This window comes from Oryx dammah, unplaced genomic scaffold (assembly GCF_014754425.2).
Source record: "Oryx dammah isolate SB20612 unplaced genomic scaffold, SCBI_Odam_1.1 HiC_scaffold_11180, whole genome shotgun sequence".
NCBI classification, from domain to species: Eukaryota; Metazoa; Chordata; class Mammalia; order Artiodactyla; family Bovidae; genus Oryx; species Oryx dammah.
The window spans coordinates 12,290-25,003 of NW_024080573.1; the positions used below are offsets into that span (position 1 = coordinate 12,290).

At 47.9% G+C, this 12,714-nt stretch overlaps 1 long non-coding RNA gene across 6 annotated transcripts; it reads right to left on the bottom strand.

The window, feature by feature from the left end:
* Window positions 1-220: 220 nt before the first annotated feature.
* On the bottom strand, window positions 221-9,893 carry LOC120860758. 6 transcript variants are annotated; one of them, XR_005720426.1, is made up of 6 exons: window positions 9,630-9,893; window positions 7,562-7,751; window positions 7,150-7,259; window positions 6,585-6,747; window positions 6,037-6,150; window positions 221-4,008 (listed from the first exon to the last, which is right to left on the bottom strand). It is a non-coding gene; the product is annotated as an uncharacterized LOC120860758 (long non-coding RNA). The 6 variants fall into 6 exon arrangements; XR_005720422.1 differs by having other exon boundaries at window positions 6,037-6,919; XR_005720424.1 differs by lacking the exon at window positions 9,630-9,893 and having other exon boundaries at window positions 6,585-6,919; window positions 7,562-8,025.
* Window positions 9,894-12,714: the final 2,821 nt, after the last annotated feature.

The following is a 12,714-nucleotide window of genomic DNA, read 5'->3' on the forward strand; positions in this document are numbered from 1 at the left end:
ACAGGTATGCTTATGTTGCCTGTGTTTGCGTGTCTTTCTGTGTGTGTGCGTGTGCCTGGCTCACATCAGACCCAGAGAGGAAGGTGACAGAACATGAGACTTGGAGCAACAAGAAGAGGAGGCACGAGGCATCCACAGGCTCGGGGAGACTGGTCAGTGTATCTCTGTGGCGCCCCTGTCCAAAACAGGAATGAGGAAAGGATGGCCAGTGCCATCTCCGGACAGTGGTTCCACAAATCTACAATTACATCAAGAGACATAAACAAGCTCACAGTTTCTGCTCTGTTGACCCATTTTTGACTACCAGCCTTTTTCCATGACTGATCTCCTTAACTGGAAACAGCACACCCCTCATACTCTGAAAAGCCCCAAGCGGTGATTGGTGTCTTAGAATCCATCTTCCAGACCCACTGCCCCACCTGGGGAGACTGCCTGCAGCATCTCCTCACCCTATTCAATACAGAGGAATGGGGATGAGTCATGACAAAGGCTAGAAAATGGCTGCAGGCCAATGCCCCAGGGGGCCCAATAGATGTGGAGAACTGAGCTTGGGAGAACTTCCCAGAGGAAGAGCCTCCCTGGTACCCCAAACAGAGAGGGGAAGAAAGCAGTTGGAGAGATATCCACAGGCCCTCTTTCCTACAGGGGGTAAAAGAATCCTGCTAACATGGCTAAGACCACTGAGGTGCTACATGAACCAGATGAAAGCTTGGCTGATTTCTACAAAAGGCTGTATGATGCCTTCTTGGTTTTCAGCCCTTTTGATCCTGAAACCACTGAAAATCAACGGATGATAAATTCAGCCTTTGAGGGGCAGGCCCAATCGGACATCTGAAAAAAAAATTACAGAAGTTAAAAGGTTTGCAGGTAAAAATGCCACAGAACTGCTTTGCCAACAAAGTCTTTGTCAATCACAACTAAACAGAAAAAAGTGGATGAAGCAAAAAGTCGCACCCTCAGGAGCTGCCCTGTCAAAGTGTGCACCCCTGTCGGGACCACACCGTAAGGCAAGGGGTCAAGATCTGAAAAGAACAATTCCCCTCTGCCATGATCAGTGTGCCTATTGCAAGGAAAATGGACACTGGAGAAATGAGTGCCCCAGTCACCCTGAGAAGAAAACCAAAGCAGCAGGCCCACCGAGCCGGTATCAACCCAAGCCACCCGGCACTAATCTGATCGGATTAGCTCAAGCAGAATCCAACTAGAGGGAACTGGACTCTGTCCAACTGGGTCCCTGAGAGCACATGGTCATAATTCAAGTAGGGGGCCATCCAGTGGACTTTATGTTGAAAACTCGTGCTGAGCATTCCGAGGTCACCCAGGAGATAGGCCCCTTGTCGGGAAAAGAAACTATCACATCATCGGGGGCACAAGCGCCCAGATCCACAGACACCCAGACCTGCAGGCCATTTTGCAGTCCTTGACAATGCCGACTTGGGGGTCATGAGGTAGAGCCCGAGTTCCTCCCCTTGCCTAACTGCCCTATTCCCTTGATGGGAAGAGACCTGCTTGCTAAGATGGGGGCCCAGATTTCCTTTTCTGCTGATGATTAACCTCTTCTAAAGCTAGCAGGCCCACCCTCCTCCTTGATTATGACTCTTGCTGTAAGGTAAGAAGAAGAATGGTGCCTGTATTCCTCCCTTCCAAGAGAAGGGACCATTCCTCCAGAGTAAGAGACTAAGTATCCACCAGTTTCGGCTGAGGAAAATGCTCCGGGTCTGGCAAAACCCCTTGGTCCCATCCTGATGGATCTGAAACCAGGAGTTCAGCCTGTAAAACTATAACAGTATCTGATTCCCTGGTAGGCCTGGCTGGGAATCCAGGCTCTTTTAGACAGACTACTCCAACACGGACTTCTGATGAAATGCCAGTCACCCTGGAACATCCCACCACTACTACCTGTGAAGAAGCCAGGGACACATGACTACCATCCGGTTCAGGACTTAAGAGCTGTAAACGAGGCAACAATTACTCTGCTCCCTGCAGTGCCTAAACCCTACACCCTGCTAGGACTGATCCCTTCCACAGCTGAATGGTTTACTTGCTGGCACTTGAAAGGTGCCTTCTTCTGCCTCCAGCTTGCACCTGTCAGCCAACCACTATTTGCCCCTGAATGGGGAAACCCACATATCAGAAACAAGGAACAGCTCTCTTGGCCGAGGCCTCCTCTGGGTTTCAAGAACTCCCCTACTCTCTTCAGCGGAGCTTTGGCCACTGACTTCATGCAATTTCCTGCACAGGAGTTAGACTGTGTCCTGCTGAAATAGGTCATTGAGCACAACACAGGCTCGATGCCTAGAAGGAACAAAGGCCCTCGTCTCCTTGTTAATGGAAGCTGGGTACCGGGTATCAGAGAAAAATGCACAAATCTGTAGGAGACAAGTCAAATATCTACGTTTTAACATCATCTGGAGCCAGCGAATGCTGGGAACTGAAAGGAAACAAGCCATTTGCGCGAACACTACCCCATCACTAACCAGAAGGTCCACGAGCTCCTGGGAGCAGCAGGATTCTGGAGGATATGGATCCCTGGATGTTCAAACCTGGCCAGACTCCTATATGAGGCCCTGAAAGGAGAAGAAAAGGCTCCCTTTGAATGGGAGCCAAGAGGTGGCATTTCAAACAATTAAGGCCAAAGTCTCTGATGCCTCAGCCCCAGAGCTTCCCAATGTAACCAGAGAGCTCAATCTCTGTGGTCATGAAAAGTACAAAATGGCCTTGGGAGCCTTGACCCAAAAATTCAGGCCTTGGCAAAGGCCAGTGGCCTACTTGCCTAAATAGATGGCCACCCTGCCTCCGAGCAATAGCAGCCGCTACCTTGCTAGTGAGGGAGCCTGACAAATTAATGTTGGGGCAAAACCTCAATGTTAAGGTCATACACTCAGTTGTAACCCTGATGGATAGCAGAGGCCACCACTGGCTCACACATGCATGGATGACTCAGTATCAAGGTTACTATGAGAACATCCACAGTAAAACTGCAAGTTGTACAAACTCTAAAACCAGCTATCTTTCTACCAAAAGAAGCAGGGCCCTTGGAACACGATTGCTTGGAATCCCTAGATGAAGTATTTTCTAATAGACCAGACCTGACTCACAAGCCACAACCCAGACCTGGTCCTATATACTGATGGTAGCAGCTACATGGAAAACAGAAAGAAGATGGCTGGGTATGCTGTAGTGTCTAACTCTGACGTGGAGGAAGGAGAGGTGCTTCCTCAAGGATGGTCAGCGCAGAGAGTGGAGTTATGGGCATTAATCAGGGCCCTGGAACTCAGCTGAGAACAGCGAGTCAATACCTATACAGACTTCGGTATGCTTTTGCTAATTTACATGTCCACAGAGCCTTATACAAGGAAAGAGGACTCTTACAGCAGGAGGGAAAGGGTTTAAAACCCCAGTCAAAATCCTGAAACTTCTGGAAGTAGTATGGGAACCAAAGAAAGTGGCAGTTGTCCACAGAAAAGGTCACCAGAAGGGAGGTGACCCAGTGGCCAAAGGGAACCATCACGCTGATGCAACCACCAAGGAGGCTGCCCGCAGCCTCCAGACAAATCGAAAGTCCTGCCAGCCCTGGAGATACCAGCTGCCCCCAGGTCCTTTCCCGAGGAGGCAAAATGGATAAAAACGGAAGGGGGATCCAAGGCCAAGATGTGATGTTGGCTCACATAAGACCACAAGTCTATGTTCCAGCATAACTTGCCTACAAGCTGTTACACCAGCAACATGAAGTGACCCATATGGGCAAGACTGCCTTAGAGACTTTGCTAGGCCCATACTACCTCGTTGCTCACCTCCCCGCACTCTGTTCTTCTGTCTCCCAGCAATGTATAATCTGTTTACAAAATAATGCTTGCCAGGGGCCTAGTAGGTCGGCAGGGACACAGCATTGTGGACTATCCCCCTTTGAGGATACAGAAGCAGGTTTCACTGAAATCACTCCAAATCAAGGATTTAGATACCTTGTAGTTTTTATCTGCACCTTTTCAGGCTAGGTGGAAGCCTTTCCTACCCGAACTGAAAAAGCAAGACAAGTAACCAAGGCACTCCTGAGAGACACTGTCCCCAGATATGGAATGCCTCTGACCATAGGGTCGGACAATGAACCGGCATTTGTAGCTGATGCAGAACAACAGGTGGCAAAGGCTTTGAAAACCCTGTGGAAATTGCATACTGCCTACCATCCCCAGAGCTCAGGGAAAGTGGAATGTGTAAATCAAATCCTCAAACAAACCCTAGCAAAACTATGCAAGGAGAACAGCTTATCTTGGGTAGGGATGTTGCCTGCAGCCCTCTTAAAAGTGAGGAGTTTGCCCTGGGCAGGGATAGGGTTTTCACCATTTGAAATCCTGTATGGACGACCACCCTCGCTAGTCAGCTTAAGGGGAGACACCAGAGAACTGGGGAACTTGGACTTATATAGGCAGCTACAAGGGTTACGACACACAATCTCTCAAATATATACATGGATAATTGATAGAATACCCGTTTCCTTAGGTATAACAGTGCATTCTCACCAACCAGGGGACCGACTGTGGGTAAAGGATTACAAAAAAGTGCCTTTAAAGCCCGTGTGGAAAGCGCCCTATTTTGTAATCTTACCTATCCACACTGATCTCAAGGTGGCAGGAACAGACGCTTGGATCCATTACTCCAGAGTCAAACCTCCAAGTCTGATAGCCAAGAGAAGTGGGAAACGACCCTTAGTCTGGAGGAATTCCTGTGCCTGACCCTGCGGGGAAGGTAACAACTACCCCCAAAGCCCCACTCTGGCCACACTGGAAGCTCGTCAATAAAAGCACGGCTGAAGCTTGAGGAACCAATAGGACTGACAAAAGGCAGATGTATTGGTTATTCATTGGTCTGGGACTCCCCCTATTCATCTTATTTGGAATAGGGCTTTACTCTCTACCCCAGAGTGGACTTGTATCCAAAAACTCTCTCTCTGTTTTGCCTACTTCTTCATAGTTTTTGTTTTTTGGAGTCTCCTCCTACTGTGATCAACTTAACTATGAAAACAGTGTATTTTTGCCTTACAGTTCTCTTAAGTTGTAAAATTCCCTCCTCACCTGAGAGTCAGGATGATTGTTCTGAATGTATGGAGTCTTTTTACTATGAGGGTAAATGGGCCCAAGGATTCACTGACTACACATACAAACCAACTGCATGTTATAGTTCAGCTTTCCCATGGACTAGGGAAGGGAAGCATTACTGGGAGGGAAAATTAGAGCCCACAGTGCGAATGGCCTAACATGCTATGGCACCCCAAGACAGATGGCCTGCTGGACTCAACAGACTCATTTTGGGATGTCAGATGAGGGAGGGGGTGTGTGGCAGGCAAGACCAGGCTAGGAAGGAACCAGCCCAAGAGGTGGTCAAATGGTTAAAAGCCCAAGTAACCAAGCCAGACCCATTGGCATCAGGTCCAAAGATGGGGTCCTCCAGACCGTACAACCAACTTCGAGTCTCCCTCAAAGATAAGTTAGAAATGCCCACTATTGGAAATAATCCTTTTATCCGTCTAGCCGAGGAGGTGGCCCTGGAATTAAATGTCACTAGCTGCTGGGTTTGTGGAGGAACTCTGATGTGTAAAACATTACCCTGGAAGTGTACTGCATTGGATGTCTTTCTGCTATTCCAATGGAATCGAACAACTAGCAGGCGGGCAGGGGGTCCTATTCAGAGGTGGACCCTGACCAAGGAAACAGTAAGGAAAGAATGCCTAAGCCGGTCAGAGAAACAAAATGCAGAAGAGCCTTGGTCTATAATGATACCTGTAAGAAACTTCTGTGGAGGCCAGGGGCCACAACCTGGTATTGGGCTCCCCACAAAGGAGGGAATGGAATTCACATTTTCATTCCCTTCAACTCCACTTCTGGGATTCTAGAGCAAAACTGTACAGGAAATCAACCTGATACTAATCCCTTTCTTGCAATCCCAGGCATTAGCCCATACTGGAAGCATCATTACTTCACAAACCCAGACTTATGGCAGCCCCAAGAAGGGGCTTTTTGGATTTGCATGAGAAGGGCCTACTCACGGTTCCCATCCAGATGTGGAGGAGCCTGCACCATAGGAATAATTCAGTCAGGTTTCTTCCTCTTACCTGACTCACCAGGGGACACGCTGGTGTTCCCAATTTGCGACAACCTGAGACACAGAGAAAAATGATTCCTCGAGCTAGGGGTAAAACAAAACTGGAGCAAAGATGAGTGCCCCTCTCAACAGAAAATCCAATATTATGGTTCAGCCACGTAGGCACAAGACGGGAGTTGGGGATACAGGATACCCATTTACATGCTCAACTGAATAATACGACTGCAGGCAGTACTTGACATTATAACTAATGAAATCGTAACTGTGTTGGAACTGTTGGCACAGCATGAGGACTGCCATCTATCAAAATTGAACAGTGGAGGAAGGAGGAGCTTGTGGGAAAGTCTAGCAAATTGTTGCATCCAAATAGGTGACAATGGAAAAGTTGTGACAGATATAGCTAAAAATATCAGGAAGATTGCCCATGTTCTGGTTCAGACAATGTTTCTGGTTAAGACAATAATTGGGATTGTTGTAGTCATACTCACCGATGTCTGCTTATTCCCTGCTTTATACCATCCTAATCAAAAATGTAACAGGGTTCATTCGTAGAAACAGTTGTTGAACGGAGCACAGCCACCTAGTTGTAGCTTTTAAAGGGTTACCAGCCAGTTCTGGATGACGATGTTCTCTGACAGCTGCAGATGCACCCTAAATATCACGAGGGGGGAATGAGATAGAAACCAGATCAAAGCCCCCAATTAAAGTAACAATCTTTTGCTTTCCCTTCATCTTGTGTTAACAGCTTCTGCTCATCAATCACCGCTTCCGCATCTGATCTCTTGCTTGCTGGTTACCTCCTCTCCTCGGGAACTAGGGCTTCCTGAGGAAGGGAGGGATCTGAGCTGTTTGAGGGGGAAATTTATGGTGTATAAAAGATACCGAGAACAAAGCTGGGGCACTCAGTCTTTGGAGGCAACTCTGCTGAGCCCACACCGGTGCTGAATAAACCCAGCTATTCTACATCTTTGAGTGCCGCTTGTCTCTTTCTGATGCCATGGAGTCGATAACAACACTACTATGTCAATCAGACAACTCACCCACACATGTCACCTACACATGTTCCCAATGGAGACAGAGCCTGGCAGGAGGCAAAATAAGACCATTCCTCTGCTCTGGTAGAGCCTAGACAAGTTGTCCATGTTAATCAGAACTCAGGAATTCTGAAAAAAATTGCAGGTTTCATGATCTGCACTCAGGGAACCTCACTTAGTACAGCTACAACAGTGCCCTAGAATCTGTCATTTTTCACTATGCTTGGAAGACCCTCAGGGACTTTACTAAACCCCTTTAGTAGCAAGACTGTCAGCAAAATAAGGGAAATAACAATCAGAACAGATATGAGAAAAAAAAATAGCGATGATCAACAAAACCCAAAGCTGGCTCTTTCAAAAGATCAATGCAAATTCATAAACTTCTACTCATATAGACCAAAAAAAACAAGATACCTAAAGACAACACTTACCAATATTGGAAGTAAAATAGATTTCAGATCCCACAGAAATTAAAAGGATTCTGTGAATGATTCTACATAACTACATCTGGCAAGTTAGGTGAAAGGAACTAAGTTCAGCCAAAAAGAAATAGATAATCTATTGAAAAACCGAGCTTGTAGTTGAAAAATTTGCAGAAAGCTCCATGCCCAGGTGGTATTCCTGGCACAAAAGAGAAAGGGAGGGAAAAAATGGGTAGAGACAGAGATAAGGCGACTATATTCTAATACAATCAGTTACTCAAGGTAAAATGGGCCAAATCCAAGCAACCTGCTGAAGCCATTGGTTTTTATTTTCTCATTGTCCTCCAGCTTCCCCTTCCTGCCTCCCTCCTTTGGCCCAGTTGCTTTCTCCTTCTTAAGTCCTGCCCTCCATCAAGAGTAGCAATGAGGCACGGTTCCCACATTATAACTGATATCCCCTGGTTGACTGACATTCAGCATGGATGCTATCATCCCTGAAGCTGGTATACTCAAGCTCTCTGTCTCTCATCAGAGACCAGAGGGTTGCACTCCTAATTTAAGGTATAGCTAGGAGAGAAGGTGCAGGGCACACGTTGGAGCCTTGAGTCCTTCTTCTGTGAAATGCAGATGACCACAAATGGTGGGAGAAACAGAGACAGCAGCACCAGACCCTTTTCAATGAGTGCTAAACCCATTGAAACATGCCAAACCCAGAATATCACAGGACTCCTTGATATTCAGAAGCATATCAAGTAGATTTCCCTGCCAGAACTCTTGCATTTATTGTTCCTTCTGCCTGGAATGCTCTTCCCCTAGGTAAGACCACGGCCTGCTCCCTCACTTCCTCCACATCTCTGCTTAATTGCCATCTTTCAGACTTTCCCTCATTATCTTGAATAAAATAATATCATACCTGCACACACCCTTTCCCCTGATCTAGCATTATCTTTCTTCATAGTGCCTGCCACCCTTGATTTACTTACTGACTACCAGGTCTATGAAATGAGAGACTTGGTCTGTTTTGTCCTGTTACAAACTCCTCGAATTAGGGCTCTGGTATATGGCAGGTGCTCAGAAAACATTTGCTGAAGGACAGTCGGGAGCCAGGCCCTTTACACACATTGCTAACATACACAGGTGCCCTCCAAGACGGACACTGGCCCCACTGTATTAATTATCATACATACTGAGATGCCAGGAGACGAGTAACATGCTCAACAACACACAGTCGGCATGTCAGCTTCCAGGCTTCGGAATCATATCTGCCTGTTTCCAAATCCTCAGTTCCTGGACAGAGACCTCGCAGCCAAGAACGCAAGAGGCTTTATTTCTAACACAACGACTCCAAACAGTTCAGGTAGATACCTAGAGACACCAAAAACAGGTCACTGACTATCTGCACAGAGAGGTCACAACTCGAGTCTCAGACCCTCAAACACGACAGAGACCAAACACAGTGCGACAAAGAGCCTCCAAACAGACCAAGGTCTTCAAGACAGAAACAAATGAGAATTGCACAGATACTTCACCTCATGGAGACTGACTTCCGAACCACTCCGGACACTTACTAACCTAATACAGAAACCCCTAAGCAGAAAGACAGAACTTTGAGTAACTCAAGAACATCATACAACCTGAAGATAAAGTCCCCAGACAAATGGAAATCCTGCACCCTGTGCACAGACCCCAAGCAGCTGATAGCTTACACCTTAAGACAAACCTCTCCTCAAAGCAGCTCAGAGACATCACAACTTGGGACCCAGAATCAAAAGCTCAGCGATCTCACATTCTGGGGAGCAGACACCTACAGAGCGATCACACACCCAGGGACTCAAAGGCCCGAAAGCTCCAAAAATGCACATCCCGGCATACAGGCACACACATCCTAGAGGATTTGGACCATGGCTCGCAAAATCCACCCAGATCAAATATCCCATCACCCACGATCCTGGCCAATGGCTCAGAGAGATCAAATGTACCCAAAACAGCATCTGTGATGTAATATGTAGCCATACACAACCCCAAGCTCCCTGACACAGGTACTCTCCAGGGAGAGACACGAAACAAGCGCAGAGACCTTTCCCTGGTCATGAATTGCATGCATCTGTGAGACTTACCGCGCGTTGCCAAATGATCCAGACTGAGTGAGTGCTAAGTAACACTGAAACACCGTCAGCCTGCACAGCCACTGACTGTCCCAAATCTCGCCACTCACCAAGGCAGCGATTCAACCCCTTCCGGAAAAGCGGTAAAACTCGAAGGAAAATTGCCCTCTGAAAAGCTGCGCAAGCAAACGCAGGCGCAGTGGTATACACACGCCTCTCGCCCAGAGTTCCAGCTCCGCGACCTCAGTGCCTGTCTAAGACAGGCAGCCAATGGGAACTGAGCAGGAGACGAAGGAGGGCGGGAGTAGCCGGACTTCCGCGTGGACTCGCGCCCCGGAAGAGCTAATTCCGGCGATCTCTCGCTATGTAGCCAACCCCACCTTGGATGTGACCATGTAGAAAAGAAGGGGTGGAGTTGGAAAAGAGACAAAAAAAGTTGCAGCTTAATATCGGTGTGCACTCGAGTTCAAATGCGGCGGGAAGATGGAAGGGAACGAATGCCGTTGGACCCAGTGGCGCCCTGAGTGCCTCCGTTGGGAAGTGTGGTCGATGCCCCGATGCGGTGTCAGGGGACCCTCTGTGTTGTCACACGCACTCTCCCAATGGTACCTTCCAGAGGGGGTGGTCCCACCGCTACACTTCGGTGGTACATCCCAAGACAGAACTGTTTCATCTCCAGCGCCCCTTGGTGGTGGCATTGGGAAACAACAGACGTAGATGCCCATACCATCCCAGGATGATATGCAAAGACAAAGTCAGGATGAAAAACTCAGATTACCACACTTTTGGACTCAGGAAAAAGTCTTCATAAACTGAAGAACACTCCTCTGTGGTGGCCACTATTGTAACAGGAAGCATTCAAAGAATTTTCTCTGTTCTGGGCAGTGGCATTTGTGCTTGTTTGTGTTTTCCTGTTTAAGACAGAATAGGTCTCATGGGGAAAGCCAGCCACAGTCCCCCAACTGGCAGGAGAGATAAAGCTTCTGAGAATGGGATCTGAAGGCCCATTCAGGTCTGGGGCCTGAATGTGGGGACCCACATTTCAGGTGTGGGGATGACCTCTGTCGCTGACTGCGAGTGATATGTGAAAGGACAACAGGACTTTTCATTCTGTTAGGAAAGGGGTCATCCCCAAGGAGCCCCAAAGACACCGTGTAGATGAGAGAAAGACCACAGCCTTGTCATCATCTTGTCATCCCTGAATATGTTCCCTAGCAGAATCCTCAACCTGTATATCTGTGCCTCTCTCAACGAGTTTAAATTTATTCATTCATTCATTCTCTCCACAGTATGTGTCAAGCACAACTATAAGGGTTAGGAAGGAGAAAATCAACCTTGCCCTCATGGAATGTACATTCTGTGGCGATCATACAGCCCCAAACTCTAAGTAGTTTTTCAGGTGTTTGTTAACTGCTGTGGTTAAAATTAAATCAGGATAGTGAAATAGAGAGAGGGGATCATGTCTAGAAAGAGTGGTCAGGGAAGTTCTTTGTAAGATTGTGACAAGATTTGAGCTAAAGCCTAAAGGAGATGCCTCTCTGGGAGAAAAGTACCCCAGACAGAGATAATGGCCAGTGGAAAAATTGGGGGGTGGAACTCAGTGTTGTGTGTGTGAAAACAGTGAGGAGGCTGATGTGACTGTCACAGCATGATGGAGGGAGAGCCAAGAGATCAGATGAGAGAGGTAATGAGGGGCAGGTCCCATAAGGCCTATTGGCCATGGGGAGGACTTTGACTTGAGAGTTCTTACAAGAGAAGCCCCCATGCTTCCTTCAGAGTCTCAGATTACACAATGATTGTTGAGGAAGGCCTGGTTTACCCCAGGAAAACCACAGGCCCTCTGAAGCTGAATGTGCCTTTCCTTGAATCCGCCACTCTCAAGGGGAATCCCCCGTACTGCTCCCAGTGAACATCCATGTCAATTGATGATACCCTCAGGAGAGACAGAACAAGGACCCTCATGGTGTGAGTGAGGTCACATTCAGTCTTGCAAAGGCAAAGGGGGATGATGTAACAGGCACGGAGTTGTCAGGGAGAAAGACAAAGCTAGAGCATTAGACAGGAGCAGAGAGACTATTTCTGGAAACAAAGAGTCCCCACTTAGTTGCACACCCACCTATGGGCCCCCAGCCCTGCTACCGGATGATGTACCTGTTTCTATAGGAGAAAAGAGGCCCCTCCCTGGGGACTGCATCTAGGAAATCATTCAGTTGCCCATGTCCCCTTGACACACATCAGGGGCCTCTGCCCATCAACACAAGGACATGTTCCAGTCGTGGGGAAGCTCATGCTGTACACTGTGTCCCTCACAACCTGTTCTGTCCAGACTGCCCTCCTGCTGACCTCAGTGCCAATGAATGTTTTAATGGTGGAAAGAGAGGGAGGGATTTCTGCATTTGTGGTGGAGCCTCATGCAAGTTGGTGAATGTGAGGTTGCTCCCCACCTGCTTGGAGGCTCACCTCTGTGACTTTCAGCGCCACCTCCAAAGGAGTGAGAACTTTACATTTCATATATCAGGTAACAAGCTGAGTGTGTGATGGGGAGACACAGAGACATACCCTGACAGTGCATCAGTCCCAGGGTCCTTGTGGCCCTGTGCAAACGCCCCCTTTCCCCACTACCTGGCCAGGGCTGTGCTGAGTCTTCCTGACTCCTCCAAAGAACCCAAGCTTACATCCAGTATCTCTTCTCCTCGTGTGCTGAGGCCTTCCATCTGCACTGGGTTTGGGGTTGGGCTCCCATCTGCAAATGGTGCCCTCCTTGTGGTGGTTTGGGCAGATTGAGTGAGTGAATGTGTGAACACAGTTTTGGTCACAGGGTCCCTATCAAGGGTGGTAGTCATGTCAGCAAGCTTTGTTTTTATCAGGATTATTACCATAGGCTCCTCTGAACTGCACATCACTTACTTTCACTGAGGATGGGGCCCCAAGCTTTTATCTCTAGGGAGGCATGGTAGAAATCGTAGCAAAGGCAAAATCACAGGTCTACTTCTAAGACCCGTGAGAGTGGGATCCATCCAGCCTTCCTCTCAAGAACACTCTCATTCACAGATACAT